Below are 16,807 nucleotides of genomic sequence, written 5' to 3'. Positions count from 1 at the left end.
GGGTTTCTACTCTCTCCAAATGTTGCTGATTGCATGCTTATCAGCCTAGAAAATACATTACATTCAACTGGCATAGTTCTTCCTGAAATCTACCAGAAAATCTTGCAAAAGTGAATTAATTAAAAGGAACACAACCTATTATGGTCTACACTCTAAGCGCAATTGTTTCTACTTTTCCAGTTTGTTGAAAAAAAAATTTTTTTTGACTATGCACTAAAGATAAAAGCAAAATAAATAGAGAATTCTACTTTTGCTGCAGATGTAATGGCTAGATGCTTATCTGACTCACTTCATTTTTCTTTGAAATTAAATTGAATGCTCAGAAGTCTGTTAGATGTTGCTGTATATTAAACTAACACAAAATTCCTATATGATTTAAGAAAAGAGAAATTACATACCGTATTTCCCCATGTATAAGACGCACCTTTTTGTAAAGAATTTGGGATGTAAAAACAGAGTGCGTCTTATACAGTGGATTATTTTTTTTCCGCTTACCTCTGTGTTGCTCAGCAGCGTCTCTTGTTCCGTCGAGGAGACACAGGAATCCAGTGGAGTCATGTGAATGTACATCACATCACATGATTCCGCCCCATTCCTGCTCCTGCTCCTCTGGCCGGGACAAGAGAAGTTCACTCAGAGTTCTACCAACGCAGAGGGAAACAAAGTCTGCGAGCGGCACCGGAAGATCTGCAGTTCAAGTAAGGGTGGCGGAGGGTGTTTGAGTCTGCGTGAATGAGGTAATGAATGAATATGTGTGTGATAGCATGGGTGTAAGTAGGGTGGGGGGGCAGGGCACAGGGAGGCTGAAAGTGATGTGCATGTGTGTCAGGATTCCACCCTACTAGCCCGGACCATGGATGATTTATTTTGCTGTAGTCCTGCTGCTACCACTAGTGGCCACCTTCCCCCTCCCTCTGGAGTGCTCAGGATCAGATTACCAGGTCAGCTGAGTCTGATCACCTGAGTAGAACCTGCCTTTATTAACCTGCCCTGCCCTTTTGTCGGGGCCTTTGCATTGGAGTGTTTAGACTGCTCTGTTTTAGCCTTGAACCTGTGCCTGTGCCTGTGCCTGTGCCTGTGCCTGTGCCTGTGCCTGTGCCTGTGCCTGGACTACCTACCTACCTGCCTGTACCTGGACTACCTGCCTGTACCTGCATTCCTGCCGCCTGCCCTGCCAGTGCGCTACTTGCCGTCAGCCCTGTCAGTGGGCCTCCGTACCCGTCACCCCTGCCAGTGGGCTTCCTGCTGTCAGCCCTGCCAGTGGGCCTCCGTATCCGTCAGCCCTGCCAGTGGGCATCCTGCCTAGAGACTTACTGCCTTTACTTGCTGGTCCTATCACCTTCATCAATACAGTACCTTTCCAAGTATTCTGTTTGTGCTGTGTTTCATTGCGCCTGTCCGTACTATCCCACTTACCGTCATGCATCGTGGGGTACAAACGGAACCCCTTGTATCCCCTGCTACTGGGCTCCTACCCGACCTGCTTACCTGGGTCCTGACAGAATGCAAAGGCCATACCAAGGAGTCTGCGGGGATAACCGCAGTTTTAGAAGTACTAGTAGAGTGTCTGCTTCAGCTCTGTAAATCTGTACGGACTGTGTTAGAATGTGATAGCACCAAATCGAAGCCAAAGACTGAGACCACAGGTAAGAGCTCCAAAGAAGAGCTTCAAGCGTGAGCCACTCACCAAGGAAGAGAGACAGAAAAGACGAGAGGACAACCTGTGTTATTATTGTGGAGAGACTGGCCATAGAATAACTTATTGTCTGTTGAAACCAGCTAAACCGTCTGTAAACCACACTGACCAACCCCATGCCCAGGAACCTGTATATGACACCAGCAACCTGTCACAGCTGGAGCACACCCCGTCTCCTCCTCAGCCCGGTGAACCAGAGGCTTTTCATGTCACGGCACCAGGAAAACCTACGCCATCTGAAGCCATGTCAGAAGATCTCCAGATCATGTCAGACGAGCCTGACTGGTCTGACATGGACTATGCTCCCTTAGAGGATGAGATGGCTTACGCACCCGAGAGCAAAAACACCACAGCTGTTTGTGCGGTTGGGACTACCACTCCCATCACTCATAGGAATAAGAACAAGGAACCCCAAACTGCAAGACACTCCCTTGGGGCTCCCAGTAATGTCTTAGCATCCGATGGGAGGATCGTGCACAGGAAGGACCTTAACCGGTACGAACAACAGCTGCGCGATCAGAGATCTGGTACGCTTTCCTCCGTTCTTGCCTCCACCCAGTCCAGTCCCAGTATTAGCCAACACCACTCAGAGGGACTCTGTGTACAGGGGGTATTCCTATCCCCTGGCGAATGCTTGCCTTGTCCGATTTCTGTACTTACCGGGACAGTCACGTCTGGAACACCCAGGCCAGCACACCTGAGGCGCTGCCACCAGACTGTGTAGTGGCTTCCAACGGAACTATAATACGCCGTGAAGATCAGCATGTGTTTGAAGAAGCGTTACGTGCCAGAACTAAGATGTCCCGCCGCAGACGGTGACACTACTGCCATATCGTTTTATGAGCACCCGGAGGTTGCTCCTAGCGGTGGGGATATGTCAGGATTCCACCCTACTAGCCCGGACCATGGATGATTTATTTTGCTGTAGTCCTGCTGCTACCACTAATGGCCACCTTCCCCCTCCCTCTGGAGTGCTCAGGATCAGATTACCAGGTCATCTGAATCTGATCACCTGAGTAGAACCTGCCTTTATTAACCTGCCCTGCCCTTTAGTCGGGGCCTTTGCATTGGAGTGTTTAGACTGCTCTGTTTTGGCCTTGAACCAGTGCCTGTACCTGGACTACCTGCCTGTACCTGGACTACCTGCCTGTACCTGGACTACCTGCCTGTACCTGGACTACCTGCCTGTACCTGCATTCCTGCCTGTACCTGCATTCCTGCCTGTACCTGCATTCCTGCCTGTACCTGCATTCCTGCCTGTACCTGCATTCCTGCCGCCTGCCCTGCCAGTGCGCTACTTGCCGTCAGCCCTGTCAGTGGGCCTCCGTATCCGTCAGCCCTGCCAGTGGGCTTCCTGCAGTCAGCCCTGCCAGTGGGCCTCCGTACCCGTCTGCCCTGCCAGTGGGCTTCCTGCCGTCAGCCCATCCCGTGGGCCTTCGTATCCGTCAGCCCATCCCGTGGGCCTCCGTATCCGTCAGCCCTGCCAGTGGGCATCCTGCCTAGAGACTTACTGCCTTTACTTGCTGGTCCTATCACCTTCATCAATACAGTACCTTTCCAAGTATCCTGTTTGTGCTGTGTTTCATTGCGCCTGTCCGTACCATCCCACTTACCGTCATGCATCGTGGGGTACAAACGGAACCCCTTGTGTCCCCTGCTACTGGGCTCCCACCCGACCTGCTTACCTGGGTCCTGACAATGTGTTGGCTGCTTGTGCATGATAGGAGTGTGATTGCTATATTAAATATACATGATTGCTAACAGCAGTAACACTCCTATCATGCCCAGCACAGGTAACATCACACTCATCCTGGAACCTGGGCATGATAGAAGTGTAATTTTCGGGCCCCAAAATTAAGGTGCGTCATATACATGGGGAAATACGGTACTTCTGCTAAGTGAAGACACTGTACATTTTAGTCCTTGGCAGAGTTTACTTTTGAAAAGCCGAGATTTGGTTATATTATGTGTAAAGTGACAAATGCACAAAATCAAGTAGCCTGGGGTGTTTATAGACCATGTTTCCATGTTATCACTAAACAAATGCTGCTGTTTTGTGTTGACTTTCTTCATGCATTATGCTTATGTTTTGTTTTGCTGGTACACCTGATTTATTTTCACAAAGGCAGAATAGCAATTTATCTAAGATTAGAACTGGTAAAAACAAAAGCTACATACAATACCTCCACCTACAAAAGTAAGAAAAACAGGACAAATTATTACTATACTCTGGTTTGACTCAGTCTCTGGATGAAGCACTGCTTTTCTAGGTCTCTGAATCACCGTTTTCCTTCTCTGGGACAGAGACCTATCCCTCCCATAACAAACCACATCTCTTCACAAAGCCACTGCTTTGGAAGAGGGAGAGCTCCGGGTAGCATGCCCTATGAAGCTCCTAGGTATGCCTATTATTTGTGCAAGGTGAAGAAACCTGCATCTGAATTTGCACAGTACCAAAATTTGCTATTTCCAGGTAAGGAATTTAATAATTCCAATATCACAAGTAAAATCACTACTCTCCTAAATGATTATAACCTCTTTACTAGTATTAAAGGATAATAAAATTATGCATTTGGATTTAAGTTCCAGATTAAATGTGACCATAATCAAACATAAATAAAGCAGACTATGAAACTGCTCTTAGATAAGACCAAACTTAGATGAGATTGTATGTATCACCTACAGTGCTATTGATTTGTATATTTCACTGGATCTATAGGTATTATAAGTGCCTACACCCACAACATTGTACATGTTGGAGAATGTTTATAACAAGGATATTCTGCCAGTAGATGCATTAAAATACTTAGAGAACTCTGGCGTCCGACAGCAATAATTGCTGAAGAATTGGCACCTTAAAATACTCCTTTTGCCAGCGTAAAGGCATTATAGAAAAGTATAAAAATATTAAATATAAACCAATGTTCTGTTTATCTTCCAACATATCAATCATGAAAATTATTTAACCCCTTCGTGACAAAGGCTGATTTTACTTTTTGTACCCTTCGTGACAATGGCTGTTTTATCGTTTCTGCGGTGTTTGTGTTTAGCTGTAATTTTCTCTTAACCCATTTACTAAACCCACACAAGTTATATATTGTTTTTTTCAGGACAAGAAGGGCTTTCTTCAGACACCAAAATTTTTTTCATATGATGTAATTTCCTATAATAAAAATAATAAAATATGACGAAAAATTGAAAAAAAAACACATTTTCTCACTTTTATTTGAAAAATCTTTTATTCATCATAAAAAACTACTGAAAAAACCTGCTAAATAGATTCTACTATTTGTCCCGAGTTTAGAAATACCCAATGTTTTTATGTTTTTTTGCTTTCTTCTACACGTTATGGGGCAATAAGTACAAGTAGCGTTTTGCTAATTCAAAACCATTTTTCTCTGAATCTGGTAATTCTGTCTCTATGTGGTATTTGGGGCATCTTTGAAGCCAGCAAATTAAATTTACCCCACCAAACCATATATTTTTGAAAACTAGACACCCCAGGGTATTTTAGATGCTGATAGTTTAACCCTTTCCATGCACTAATCCTACCACCAACCCTTGTCAAAGTTTGGGATAGTAATTGTTTTTGGTGTTTTTTTCACATACTTTGTACTTCAGGTGTGAAATTACAGCTCCTGGTATATGTTGCTGTCACACAACACCCAGATATGTGTCCAGCAACATCTCCTGAGTACATTGATACCCCACATGCATGGGTTTGTCAGATTGTTTGGGGGCAAAAGGGCCACATTTGGAACATGAGCAATTCAAATTCAGTAGGAATTTTACATCTGGGTAAAGAAAAATGCTTGTACCCAACTATCAGTAGGGACAGGTTACAAGAAAGCCTGGCCTATCTCCAAGAAGGGATTTGATCTAGCACCTTAAGTGGTCCCTCATGCCACGGAATGGACACAGGGGTCACTTGACAGTGCAAATAAAAACGCTTAAAAATGGTGGAGCAAATAAAAGCTAAAAAACAGTAAATGTAACAAAAAATTAAAAAAAAATACAAAAATGGAGCAGGAACAAAAAAAAAATTAAAAATGGGAAACTGTGTGATACAGCTTGAAGCAGTCACCGACACAGAGTGCAGGTTTTCCAGGGCAATCTGGACAGTAAAATGTGGTGTCCTTTCTTTGCCCCCTGCTGTAGCATACCCTGCATCTCTTTTGGGGATTCTGCTTCTTTGCTGTAGGGGGGATTTTAAAAATAAAATGGGTAGCCCCAATTCTGTTGGTTCCCATCACTACTTCGGGACCAGGTGCATCACGGTACAAGATACCTGAAATTACTTCGAGCTGAAACTGCAAAAAAGACAGCTTCAGCCCAGTGTCTGCTTTTTTGTGCAGCAAAAAAGCGTTATAGGTTGCAATTTGCATTAGATAAATTGCAACCTTCTTGTACCAGGCCTTTGTCTTCCTCATAATGAGGTAGGGCTGTAGGAGTTGATCTGACAGATCAACTCCACCCATGTGCTTGTTATAGGCCCTGATGCACACTGGCTTTGTAGTGACCCCAGCTCTGCCACGGACAGAAACCTCCACGGTTCTCTCATCGTGGATGGTGCTCAGCATGCACACCTCTTTTCTGTCCTTGAACTTCAATGCCAAAAGCTCCTCTTGGCGTAGAGCTGAGGTCTCCCCCTTTCCTAGCCGGGTTCGTACCAGGCGTTGTGGGAAACCCAAGCGGTTCTTTTTTATAGAACCGCAAGCTACCGTATCGAAACAATACAGCAGCTTGAACAAAGGGACGCTTGTATAGAAGTTATCTACATACAAGTGGTAGCCTTTGTTCATAAGGGGGAATATTAGGTCCCAAACAATCTTGGCACTGGTGCCCAGATGATCTGGGCAACCTGGAGGGTCAAGGTAGCTATCCTTACCCTCGTATACCCGGAAGGCATGAGTATATCCTGTCTCTGTCAAGGCTGAGTGGGGTTCGGAGCGCAGCGCAGAGAGACACCGGGTGCAAGGGAGTGAAGTAAGGGCAATCCAACACACAAAGTCCAGTATCTTAGCCAAGGGTCAAAAGACCGTGTAATCAAATAGAAGGTGCGCAGTACAACAAGGGTAATCCAAAGACAAAGTCCATACATCCAGCCGAGGGTCAAAGTCCGTAAATCGATCAGAAGGTTCGCAGTACAAGGGGTAATCCAAAAACAAAGTCCAGGAATCAAGCCGAGGGTCAAAAGTCCATATAATCCAAATAGAGAAATAACAGCTACAGGGTATAGGAATCCGGTAGGGAACTTGAACAACCAAGTAATGAAGTTACAGGGTTGCAGGTTTAAATAGCCCGCCTAATTGATACTCCTCCTCTCTCTGTGGCTGTCAATTAGTCCCTAACCCCTCCCCTGGCTGTCAGTGAGGTTTGGGACCGCAGGACACGCCCCCCTGGCTGCCAGTGGTGGTTTGGGACCGCAGGACACGCCCCCCCTGGCTGCTAGCAGCGGTCTGGGACCGCAGGACACGCCCCCCCGCCATACTGCTATTCCCTGCGTCTGCCGCGTGCGGCTGCCGCCGCAACGGAGACCGGGGACGCGGCCTGCGGCACGGAGATGCCGTGCCGTGAGGCCGAGGACGTGGTTGCTCGGCGGGGACGCCGCCGGGTAAGGACCTCCGCCGCCGACGGGTTGGGACCCGACCGGAACGTGGCCAAGGACGCGGGCGCCCGGCGGTGTCGCCGCCGGGTGAGGACCCCCGCCGATTACCGGTAGGGTCCTGACAGGATCCCCCCCGGAGACGCCACCTCAGGGGGCGAGCAGGTGCAGGCTTGGAAGGATGTGCCAGATGGAAAGCACGAATCTTCACTGGAGCATGGAAGTTGGAGGCAGGTTCCCATGTACGTTCTTCTTGGCCATAGCCCTTCCAATGAACCAGGTATTCTATGCGTCCATACCGATGACGGGAATCCAAGATGCTGTCCACTTCGTACTCGTCTGCACCCGACACCGAGACCGGGGGAGGTGGAGGAGCTTGTGGTTTTCTTTGGTGCGTATCGGGGAACCATTTCTTGATGAGGGATACATGAAACGTGGGGTGTACGCGCCATGTGGTAGGGAGATCAAGGCGAACGGCCGAAGGACCATAAATGGCGGTAACGGTGAAAGGTCCTAGGTATTTTGGACTTAGTTTCTTTGATGGTCCTGGTAATTTGATGTGGGCAGAGGATAGCCACACTTTGTCTCCGACTTGATAAAGGGGTGCTGCTTGTCTTCGTTTATCAGCATGCCTTTTCTGATCCAGTTGTGCCTTGTGTAAGTGGGTCTGTAGGGTCTGAAACCCCTGTAGTAGGAGTTGTAGTCGATCAACAGCTGGTGGAACGGTGGCAGTAGGAGGTATGTCCACATGGAACTGCGGGTCATACCCGTAATTAGCCCGAAAGGGCGTCATCCGAATTGAACTCTGTACCTGGTTGTTGTATACAAATTCAGCCACTGGTAACAGAGGGCACCAGTCGTCTTGGAGGTGTGACACATAGCAACGAAGGTACTGTTCCAGAATCTGGTTTATTCTTTCAGTTTGCCCGTTGGTCTGGGGGTGATATGCAGATGAAAGAAGTCTCTTGAGACGTAACCCTTTACAGAATGCAGCCCAAAACCGAGATGTGAATTGCACCCCTCTGTCGGATAGTACTGTCTTAGGGATGCCGTGGAGACGAAAAACGTGACGGATAAACAGGTCAGCGGTTTGTGCGGCGGTTGGCAATCGGTGAACAGGAATGAAGTGTGCCATTTTTGTGAGCCTATCGACCACTACCATGATAGTAGTATGTTGTTGGGATACCGGTAGGTCCACTATGAAATCCACCGCCACTTCTTCCCATGGTCGTTTAGGTATAGGTAGTGGTTGCAAGAGACCAGTAGCCTTGACTGGTTGTTGTTTGGCTCGGGCACATGTATCGCATGATTTGATATATGTTCTGATGTCCCGTTTCATCTCAGGCCACCAAAAGGACCTCTTAGCCAATTCATAGGTTTTCCGAACACCCCCATGTCCAGCTAGAGGATGATCATGCACGGCGTTGAGGATGTCGGGTTTGACTTGATCCGGCACGTAAAGCTGGCTGCCTCTGTATAGGAGACCGTCAGTAGAGTGGAGAGGAACGTCACACACCGGAGATGGTTGAGGGGTGCTGTGGGTTCGGAGTTTCTGAAGTAGAGACGTCCGGAAGGCAAGAAAGATGCCAGCAGGGAGGATGGTGTTTTCGGCCTCTGTGGTCTTTTCTTGTTCATCATATAACCGGGATAAAGCGTCCGCTTTTCCATTGCGGGCGCCTGGTCTGTATGTTATGTGTAGGGGAAATCTAGTGAAAAACAGTGCCCAACGAGCCTGTCTAGGACAGAGTCTGCGTGCTGTCTGGAGGTATTCGAGGTTCCTGTGATCCGTGAACACTGTGACAGGATGTTGAGCGCCCTCCAACAGGTGGCGCCATTCTTCCAAAGCCATCTTGATGGCCAATAGCTCGCGATCACCTACACCATAATTGCGTTCGGCAGGGTTGAGGCGCTTGGAATAAAAGGAGACAGGATGCAAGGAGTCCTTCTCTCCGTGTCTTTGTGACAACACCGCGCCTACTGCGGTTTCAGAGGCGTCTACCTCCAAGAAATAAGGTTTTTCTGGATCAGGCAAAACGAGTATGGGTGCAGTTGTGAACTTTTGTTTCAAGAGTTCAAAGGCATGTTGGGCTTGTGGTGTCCACTGGAAACGGTTCTGTTTGGTGGTCAACTGTGTGATAGGACGGATGATTCGGGAGAAACTGTTGATGAACCGCCTGTAATAGTTGGCGAAACCCACAAACCTCTGTACGGCTTTGACCGATGTTGGCGTGGGCCACTGTAATATGGCTTCTACTTTTTTGGGGTCCATTTCGATGTGACCTGGGGTTATGATGAAGCCGAGGTATTCTATCCTTGTTGTTTCAAAGGTGCATTTTTCAATCTTTGCGTACAGTTGGTTCTCCTGTAGACGGTTCAAGACCTGTCGCACGTGTTTCCGGTGTTCCATCAATGACGAGGAGTACACAAGGATGTCGTCTAGGTATATTATTACGCAGGTGTCCAATAAATCCCGAAATATGTCATGGAGGAAATGCTGGAACGTGGCGGGCGCGTTACAAAGGCCGAATGGCATGACCCTGTATTCGTAATGACCATAGCGGGAACGAAAGGCCGTTTTCCATTCATCCCCCCTCCTTATACGTACTAAATTGTAAGCCCCTAACAGGTCGATCTTGCTGTAGATGCACGCCCCACGTAGCCTATCCATCAGCTCAGGTATGAGAGGAAGCGGGTATTTGTTTTTAATGGTGATTTTATTTAGTGCACGGTAATCCACACATGGTCTAACTCCACCATCCTTCTTACCCACAAAAAAAATACCAGCACCCGCAGGTGACGTTGAAGGCCTAATGAAGCCCTTGCGTACACTACTTTCAATATAGTCCTTCAAAACCTTGAGTTCCGGTTCAGACAGGGGGAATATCCTCCCGAAGGGGATAGCGGCACCCGGTATCAAATCAATCGGACAGTCATACGCCCTATGAGGTGGTAATTGTTCCGCTTCCTTTTTATCAAAGACCTTAGCGTAGTCCTGGTAGGGTATGGGTATCTTGGTTGACGGGGTGGACACGGTGGATGAAACAAAGTGGGGTGTAGGTGAACGTGCATCGAGAAGACAGTGCCTGTTACAGTGAGGAGAGGAGAATGTCAGCGCACCAGCAGTCCAGTCAATACAGGGGTTGTGACGGCGAAGCCACGGTAACCCCAGAATTATGGGAAACAAAGGAGACGGTGCCAGGTTGAAACATAGAGTCTCTTGGTGTCCGGTCCCAACGGTGAGGGAGACCGGTATGGTTTCGTTGGTTACTGGGCCTGATTTCATAGGGGTGCCATCCACCAGATGGATCGTGAGTGGTTGTGCCTTGGATTGGGTTGGGAGACCTGAAGCACGTGCCAGCGCAAGGTCCATGAAGCATTCGCTGGCTCCGGAGTCAATGGTGGCCTTCTGCTGGATCCTTTTTCCGTCCCACTGTAATGAGACAGGGATGGATAAGTGGCTAGACAAGCCCCCAAACAATACAGGATACACAGGTGGAGAACGCTTACCTCTGGAGGCTAAGGCAGGGCACTGGTAGGAAGTGTGGCCCGGGCCTCCGCAATAGAGGCAGAGGTTGGCTTTCTTTCGTCTTTCTTTTTCTGCTTCGGGTAACGGCCCACGAGCCATACCTATCATCATAGGTTCCTCTGTCGTTGCTGGAGCAGAGGCAGGAGTTGTATGAAAAAACGGTATAGGACGGAGAGGACCAATAGTGGCGGACCGTTCCGAACGCCGTTCCCGAAAGCGCCTGTCCATCTGTATCACCAGTTGAGTCAGATCCTCCAGGGTCCCTGGTATGCCTACCCTGGCTAACTCGTCTTTCAATTGTTCAGAAAGGCCCAAGCGAAACTGATGCACAAGGGCTGGTTCATTCCATTGAGTTTCCACAGCCAACCCACGGAATTCCGCTACGTATTCCTCCACATGCCTCCTTCCTTGCTTGAGGACTCTCAGACCGGTCTCCGCTGTGGTGGTTCTGTGAGGGTCGTCATATAAGGCATCCAAGGAGCGTCGGAAGTCCTCCCAGTTATTCAAGGACGGGTGATCCGCCTGCAGAAGGTGGTGAGCCCAAGACATAGGGGCTCCAATGAGCAAAGAAATGACGGTTCTCACTTTTACGAAATCCGTGGCATAGGCCCTGGGTTTAAGGGCAAACAGCAATTCACAGGTGGTAATAAACGCTTTATACTTGGAGCGGTCCCCGGAGAACCGGTCAGGGAGCGGTACGTGAGGGTCAGGTGCCTGTGCGGCCATAGCGTCGGCAATAGGAGGAGGGACAGGAGGTGCAGGTGGAGCCGCTGCTATGGGAGCTGCTTGTAGGGCTTGCACCTGGGCTTGCAAGGTCTGTTGATTATCCTGCAGCCCTTGCATGGTGTGAGCCAAAGTTGCAATCTGCTGCGTGAGCGCCATGAAGGCATCGGTGACTCCTGCAGGCTCCATATGACTTGGTTGTTATGTCAAGGCTGAGTGGGGTTCGGAGCGCAGCGCAGAGAGACACCGGGTGCAAGGGAGTGAAGTAAGGGCAATCCAACACACAAAGTCCAGTATCTTAGCCAAGGGTCAAAAGACCGTGTAATCAAATAGAAGGTGCACAGTACAACAAGGGTAATCCAAAGACAAAGTCCATACATCCAGCCGAGGGTCAAAGTCCGTAAATCGATCAGAAGGTTCGCAGTACAAGGGGTAATCCAAAAACAAAGTCCAGGAATCAAGCCGAGGGTCAAAAGTCCATATAATCCAAATAGAGAAATAACAGCTACAGGGTATAGGAATCCGGTAGGGAACTTGAACAACCAAGTAATGAAGTTACAGGGTTGCAGGTTTAAATAGCCCGCCTAATTGATACTCCTCCTCTCTCTGTGGCTGTCAATTAGTCCCTATCCCCTCCCCTGGCTGTCAGTGAGGTTTGGGACCGCAGGACACGCCCCCCTGGCTGCCAGTGGTGGTTTGGGACCGCAGGACACGCCCCCCCTGGCTGCTAGCAGCGGTCTGGGACCGCAGGACACGCCCCCCCGCCATACTGCTATTCCCTGCGTCTGCCGCGTGCGGCTGCCGCCGCAACGGAGACCGGGGACGCGGCCTGCGGCACGGAGATGCCGTGCCGTGAGGCCGAGGACGTGGTTGCTCGGCGGGGACGCCGCCGGGTAAGGACCTCCGCCGCCGACGGGTTGGGACCCGACCGGAACGTGGCCAAGGACGCGGGCGCCCGGCGGTGTCGCCGCCGGGTGAGGACCCCCGCCGATTACCGGTAGGGTCCTGACAGTCTCGCTCTCGCAGAGCTTATACACCTTCACTCCATACCTGGAGCGCTTGAAAGGAATATACTGCTTGAATCCCAACCTTCCTTTATATTTCATTAGGGATTCATCCACGCAGATATTTTTTCCAGGTGTATAAACCTCTGGAAACCTGGCAGCGAGATGGGTAATCAGGGGGCGGATTTTGTACAGCCTATCAAACTGGGGGTCCTCCTTAGGGGGGCACAGGCTGTTGTCGCTAAAATGCATGAAACGAAGAATCATTTCATACCTTTGCCTAGTTATAGTTTGGGCAAAAATGGGGGTACTAAAGATGGGGCTGGTGCTCCAGTAGGAGCGGATGGAGGGCTTTTTTATAATGCCCATTAACATTGTGAGTGCCCAGAATTTAAGAAATTCTGGCACGTCAATGGGAGTCCATGGCTGTTTTGCCCAAAAAGAATTAGGGCTAGCAGCACGGTGCTGCTGGGCATAAATGTTTGTTTGTGTGACAATGTCTCCCAAGACATCGTCTCCCAAAAAAACCTGCACAAATTGCAGTGGAGTGAATCCTGTGACATCAATATTGATGCCAGGAATTCCAGAAAAAGGAGGGATAGCTGGCTTGTACCTATTAGGCGCTACCCATGCCTCTGGTGCACTGCCACGACTACGTGTGGTAGGCGTCCTAACAGCCACAGATACATCACTAGATGTATCTGTGAACTGACCAACGTCAAAATCTGACGCTGTATCAGTGGCCTCAGAATCTGTGGCCAAAAAGGCATACGCCTCCTCAGCCGTATACCGCTGCATGGTAAGAATTGCAGCAAAAATAGTGGGGAAGGAAAGGGTTAATGGCTATAATAAAAAATAAAAAAAAAACCTAAAAAAAGTAAAAAAAAACTAAAAAAAGTAAAAAAACATGTAAAAAAAAAAAAACCCAAAAACAATTGCCACTATGCAAGATCACTGTTTATGCAGTGATCAATGGCAATGAAGGGGTTAATATTATATGGGTGGCTCTTATAAGAGCCTTTGGATCAATATATATATATTTTTATTAGGGAATACCTGAAATACCAGAACACACCGATCTGTCTCTCTCCCTCACTAGAAGCAAGTGAAGGAGGGGGGCAGATCCAATACTGATCAAAGGCAATGTTTAGAAAACATTGCCTTTGATTTATCAAATCATGATCACTCTTATGAGTGATCTGACCACTAGGGGTGTTATTCACTGGATGTCCATGACATCCAGCAACACCCCCCCGATGATGTCAGCAGGCTCCGCCCCCCGGCTTGATGGGCGCCGCCATCTTGAAACACCGCGTGTGTTTCGAAGACACCGGCACCGGGAAGGTAAGTTGAGCATTTAGGAAGCGATCGCGAGTCGCTTCCTTTGCTAAACAGGTGTTGCAAAGATGCCTCGATACTGAGGCATCTTAGCAACACCAGCTAAGCAAAGGAAGCGACTCGCGATCGCTTCCTAAACCCGTTTTTCGGCGGCGGGCGCCGCCATGTTTGAAAGACGTGCAGTCTTTCAAACATGTTTTTTTTTTGCTCCTAGGAGCGATCGGGGGGGGGCGGGAATGTTTTTTTTGGTGTTGCTCAATGCCTCGATGTCGAGGCATTAGAGCAACACCGTTTGAGTGAAAAAATCGATCACGGATCGATTTTTTCACCCGTTTAAAGACGTGCCGGTCCTGGCACGTCAATTGTCATAATCGTCACGATTTTCAGTGACGTGCCCGGACCGGCAATTGTCACGAAGGGGTTAAAAACAAACAAAACAAACCCACTACTGGGTGGGCGGACTGACCCATCAGGCACTTGAGCACGGACGAGGGCCCGCAAGGGTCAGGCAGCCTGTTGGGGAGATCTCCCTCTGACCAGCCCAAAATCAGGGGAGTGAAAATTCTGTATCCTGGTCCCTTGCGATGTGGGCCAGCTACTGATGCTGAGATGCTAGAATGCAGAAGGTGAGGCAGAAGAAGAAGAGGACGAGAGCAGGAGGAGGAAGAAGAGGAGCTGCAGGACAGGACGCAGTTAAGGAATGAAGACATTGTGAGAGTGTGAGAAAGCATAAGTAAGTATGTGAGTGAGCGTGTGATGGAAGTTATTTTGTAAATACATCAGTGACTGACTCAGTAGAAAGTGATGGAAATTAAGGTATACCACAATCAGTGCCTGGCTGAGTATAAGCATACAACTGCCAAATTCTGTCTCAGTATATAGTGATGGGAGTTATGCTGTACCACTGTCTGTATCTAGCTTAATGTATAGTCACAACATGACTTAACTCTGTTTAACCCGGTTTTATTCTTAAAAATTAGGGAGAAAAAGAAGACTCCCGTACCACCGTCAGCTAGACTGAAAGCCCTCTTCTCCTTTTGTGTTGGTTTGTTAAGTGATTTTTTATTTTACTGACAGATTTACTGACAGATTCTAACAGAGCTATGGAATGTGCTGGCGCTATATACATTCATATAATGTAATGTCTGGCTCAGTATATAGTGATGGGAGTTATGATCTACTTTAGAGTATAACTCCCATCACTATATACTGAGCCAAGCACTGGTGGTAGTACAGCATAACTCCCATCATTCTCACACACTTACTCAGGGCCGGCCCAAGGCAAAATGCCGCCTGGGGCGAATTTTAAAATGCCACCCCCCCCCCCCTTATCTACCCTTCCTCTCCCTCCGTCCCTGCCGCCCCCCCCATTATCTACCCTTCCTCTCCCTCCGTCCCTGCCACCCCCCCCCCGCCTTGTACTTACCTTTCAGCAGTCCTGCGGCGAGTCTCCCTGTTCGGTCTCGGTGCCGGCTTGTAATGCTGAGCGCCGGAAATCTTCCGGCACTCAGCATTACAAGCTGGCACCGAGACCGAACAGGAAGTCTCGCCGCAGAGGAGAGAGCGAGGGGCGCGGAGCGGGTACTGACAGCTTGGTAAGCGAAAACCACTCGGCGCCCCTTTCTCTCTCTTTCGCTTTTTTTAAAAAAAAAAAAAAAGGGCTTGGGGCGGCCCCTTCAAAAGTGCCGCCTGGAGCGGTTGCCCCACTCGGCTCCATTGTCGGGCCGGCCCTGCACTTACTAATGCTTTCTCACTCACTCCCTTACACACAGTGTAAGGTCTATTGGAGAACACACCCCACAGTGAAATCTGGTATTGTGTGTTTGTTGTTATAGAATTTTACTGAGATCTCGAGTACACCAACAGTAGCAAAGGAGTGTGCCTTTCTTTTCAGGCACTAAGGAAAGCAACCTATTATAAATGACTAGGATTTATTAAAAATACAGTAATAGCGCTAACTATGATGTAACTTGAGATCCGTTTTTGTAACTTTGACAACAAGCCCCATTTGTATGTCCGTTGATTTGATCACCTGGGCTCCAATGGGCTGCATGTTCCTACTATCTGCCAATGTCTGCCTGTCCAGGCCCAGTGCCCTACTACTACTGCTGCTGCTGCACCTCTTTGACTGTCCTTACTCTGGGAAAACCTTTTTTTTTTTTTAAAAAAGTTTGATAATATTGGAGAAATTCAGTCCTGCTCCACAGGGATGCATGTGCCTATCATCTGCTAGAGTCTGCCTGACCAGGCCCAGTGATCTACTACTGCTGCTTTGACCGTCCTAACTCTTTGGAAACATTTTTTTTATTTCTATAATGAAAGGTGAGTCCAGAAGGTGTAAGGAACCTTCCATCTTTGGGAATGCCCCCCGAATGTCATTCCAAATTAAAAAAGGCCACCAAATTTCTTCCAAGCCAAATGGCCAGGAAACTAAATTTGTTGCCCACAATCAATGCAGCAAAACCACAACAAAAATTGTGATTTTGCTCGCCATATCCATTGTTAGGAACACTCTACTGGGTTCCATTGTATTTCTTTAGCATTAACTACATAATTGCTCTCTATAAATCTCTTTATTAGTATTTCCCATAGTGTTTACTATGCAAGAGTAAACAATCTTGAGGAAAGACATTAGTGATCAGCCAGGGAATGTATTAGAAAAATGTCCTCCGAGCAAACATTATGACATCCCTCTGTTCCACGTATTCCACACTAAAGTGAAAAATATAATAGGAATACCAAGTCACTTAAAATTCTGGAAATAATTTAAATTGGTTGTAATATTAGCTGCAGAAGAACAGTGTGCTGTTTAACAAAATAGTTCTAAACACGTAAAATAGTGAAATACCAGGTGTCTCTTTGCTGTGTAAATAATGTTATTGGCCATCAGGGCAGCTGTTGGGGGTATATGTTAA

General features: G+C 48.1%; 1 non-coding gene across 1 annotated transcript; it reads right to left on the bottom strand.

Moving 5' to 3' along the window:
- Window positions 1-5,506: 5,506 nt before the first annotated feature.
- LOC149289604 (small nucleolar RNA SNORA35) lies at window positions 5,507-5,636 on the bottom strand. The gene has a single exon (XR_016277332.1). It is a non-coding gene; the product is annotated as a small nucleolar RNA SNORA35 (small nucleolar RNA).
- Between the last annotated feature and the right edge of the window lie 11,171 nt (window positions 5,637-16,807).

The sequence above is a fragment of the Sceloporus occidentalis genome, unplaced genomic scaffold, assembly GCF_023333645.1.
Source record: "Sceloporus occidentalis isolate IW3139 unplaced genomic scaffold, rSceOcc1.0.p SCAF_44, whole genome shotgun sequence".
Taxonomy (NCBI): domain Eukaryota; kingdom Metazoa; phylum Chordata; class Lepidosauria; order Squamata; family Phrynosomatidae; genus Sceloporus; species Sceloporus occidentalis.
The sequence above is the reverse complement of the archived record's forward strand: the minus strand, read 5'-3'. Positions and strand labels throughout refer to the sequence as shown.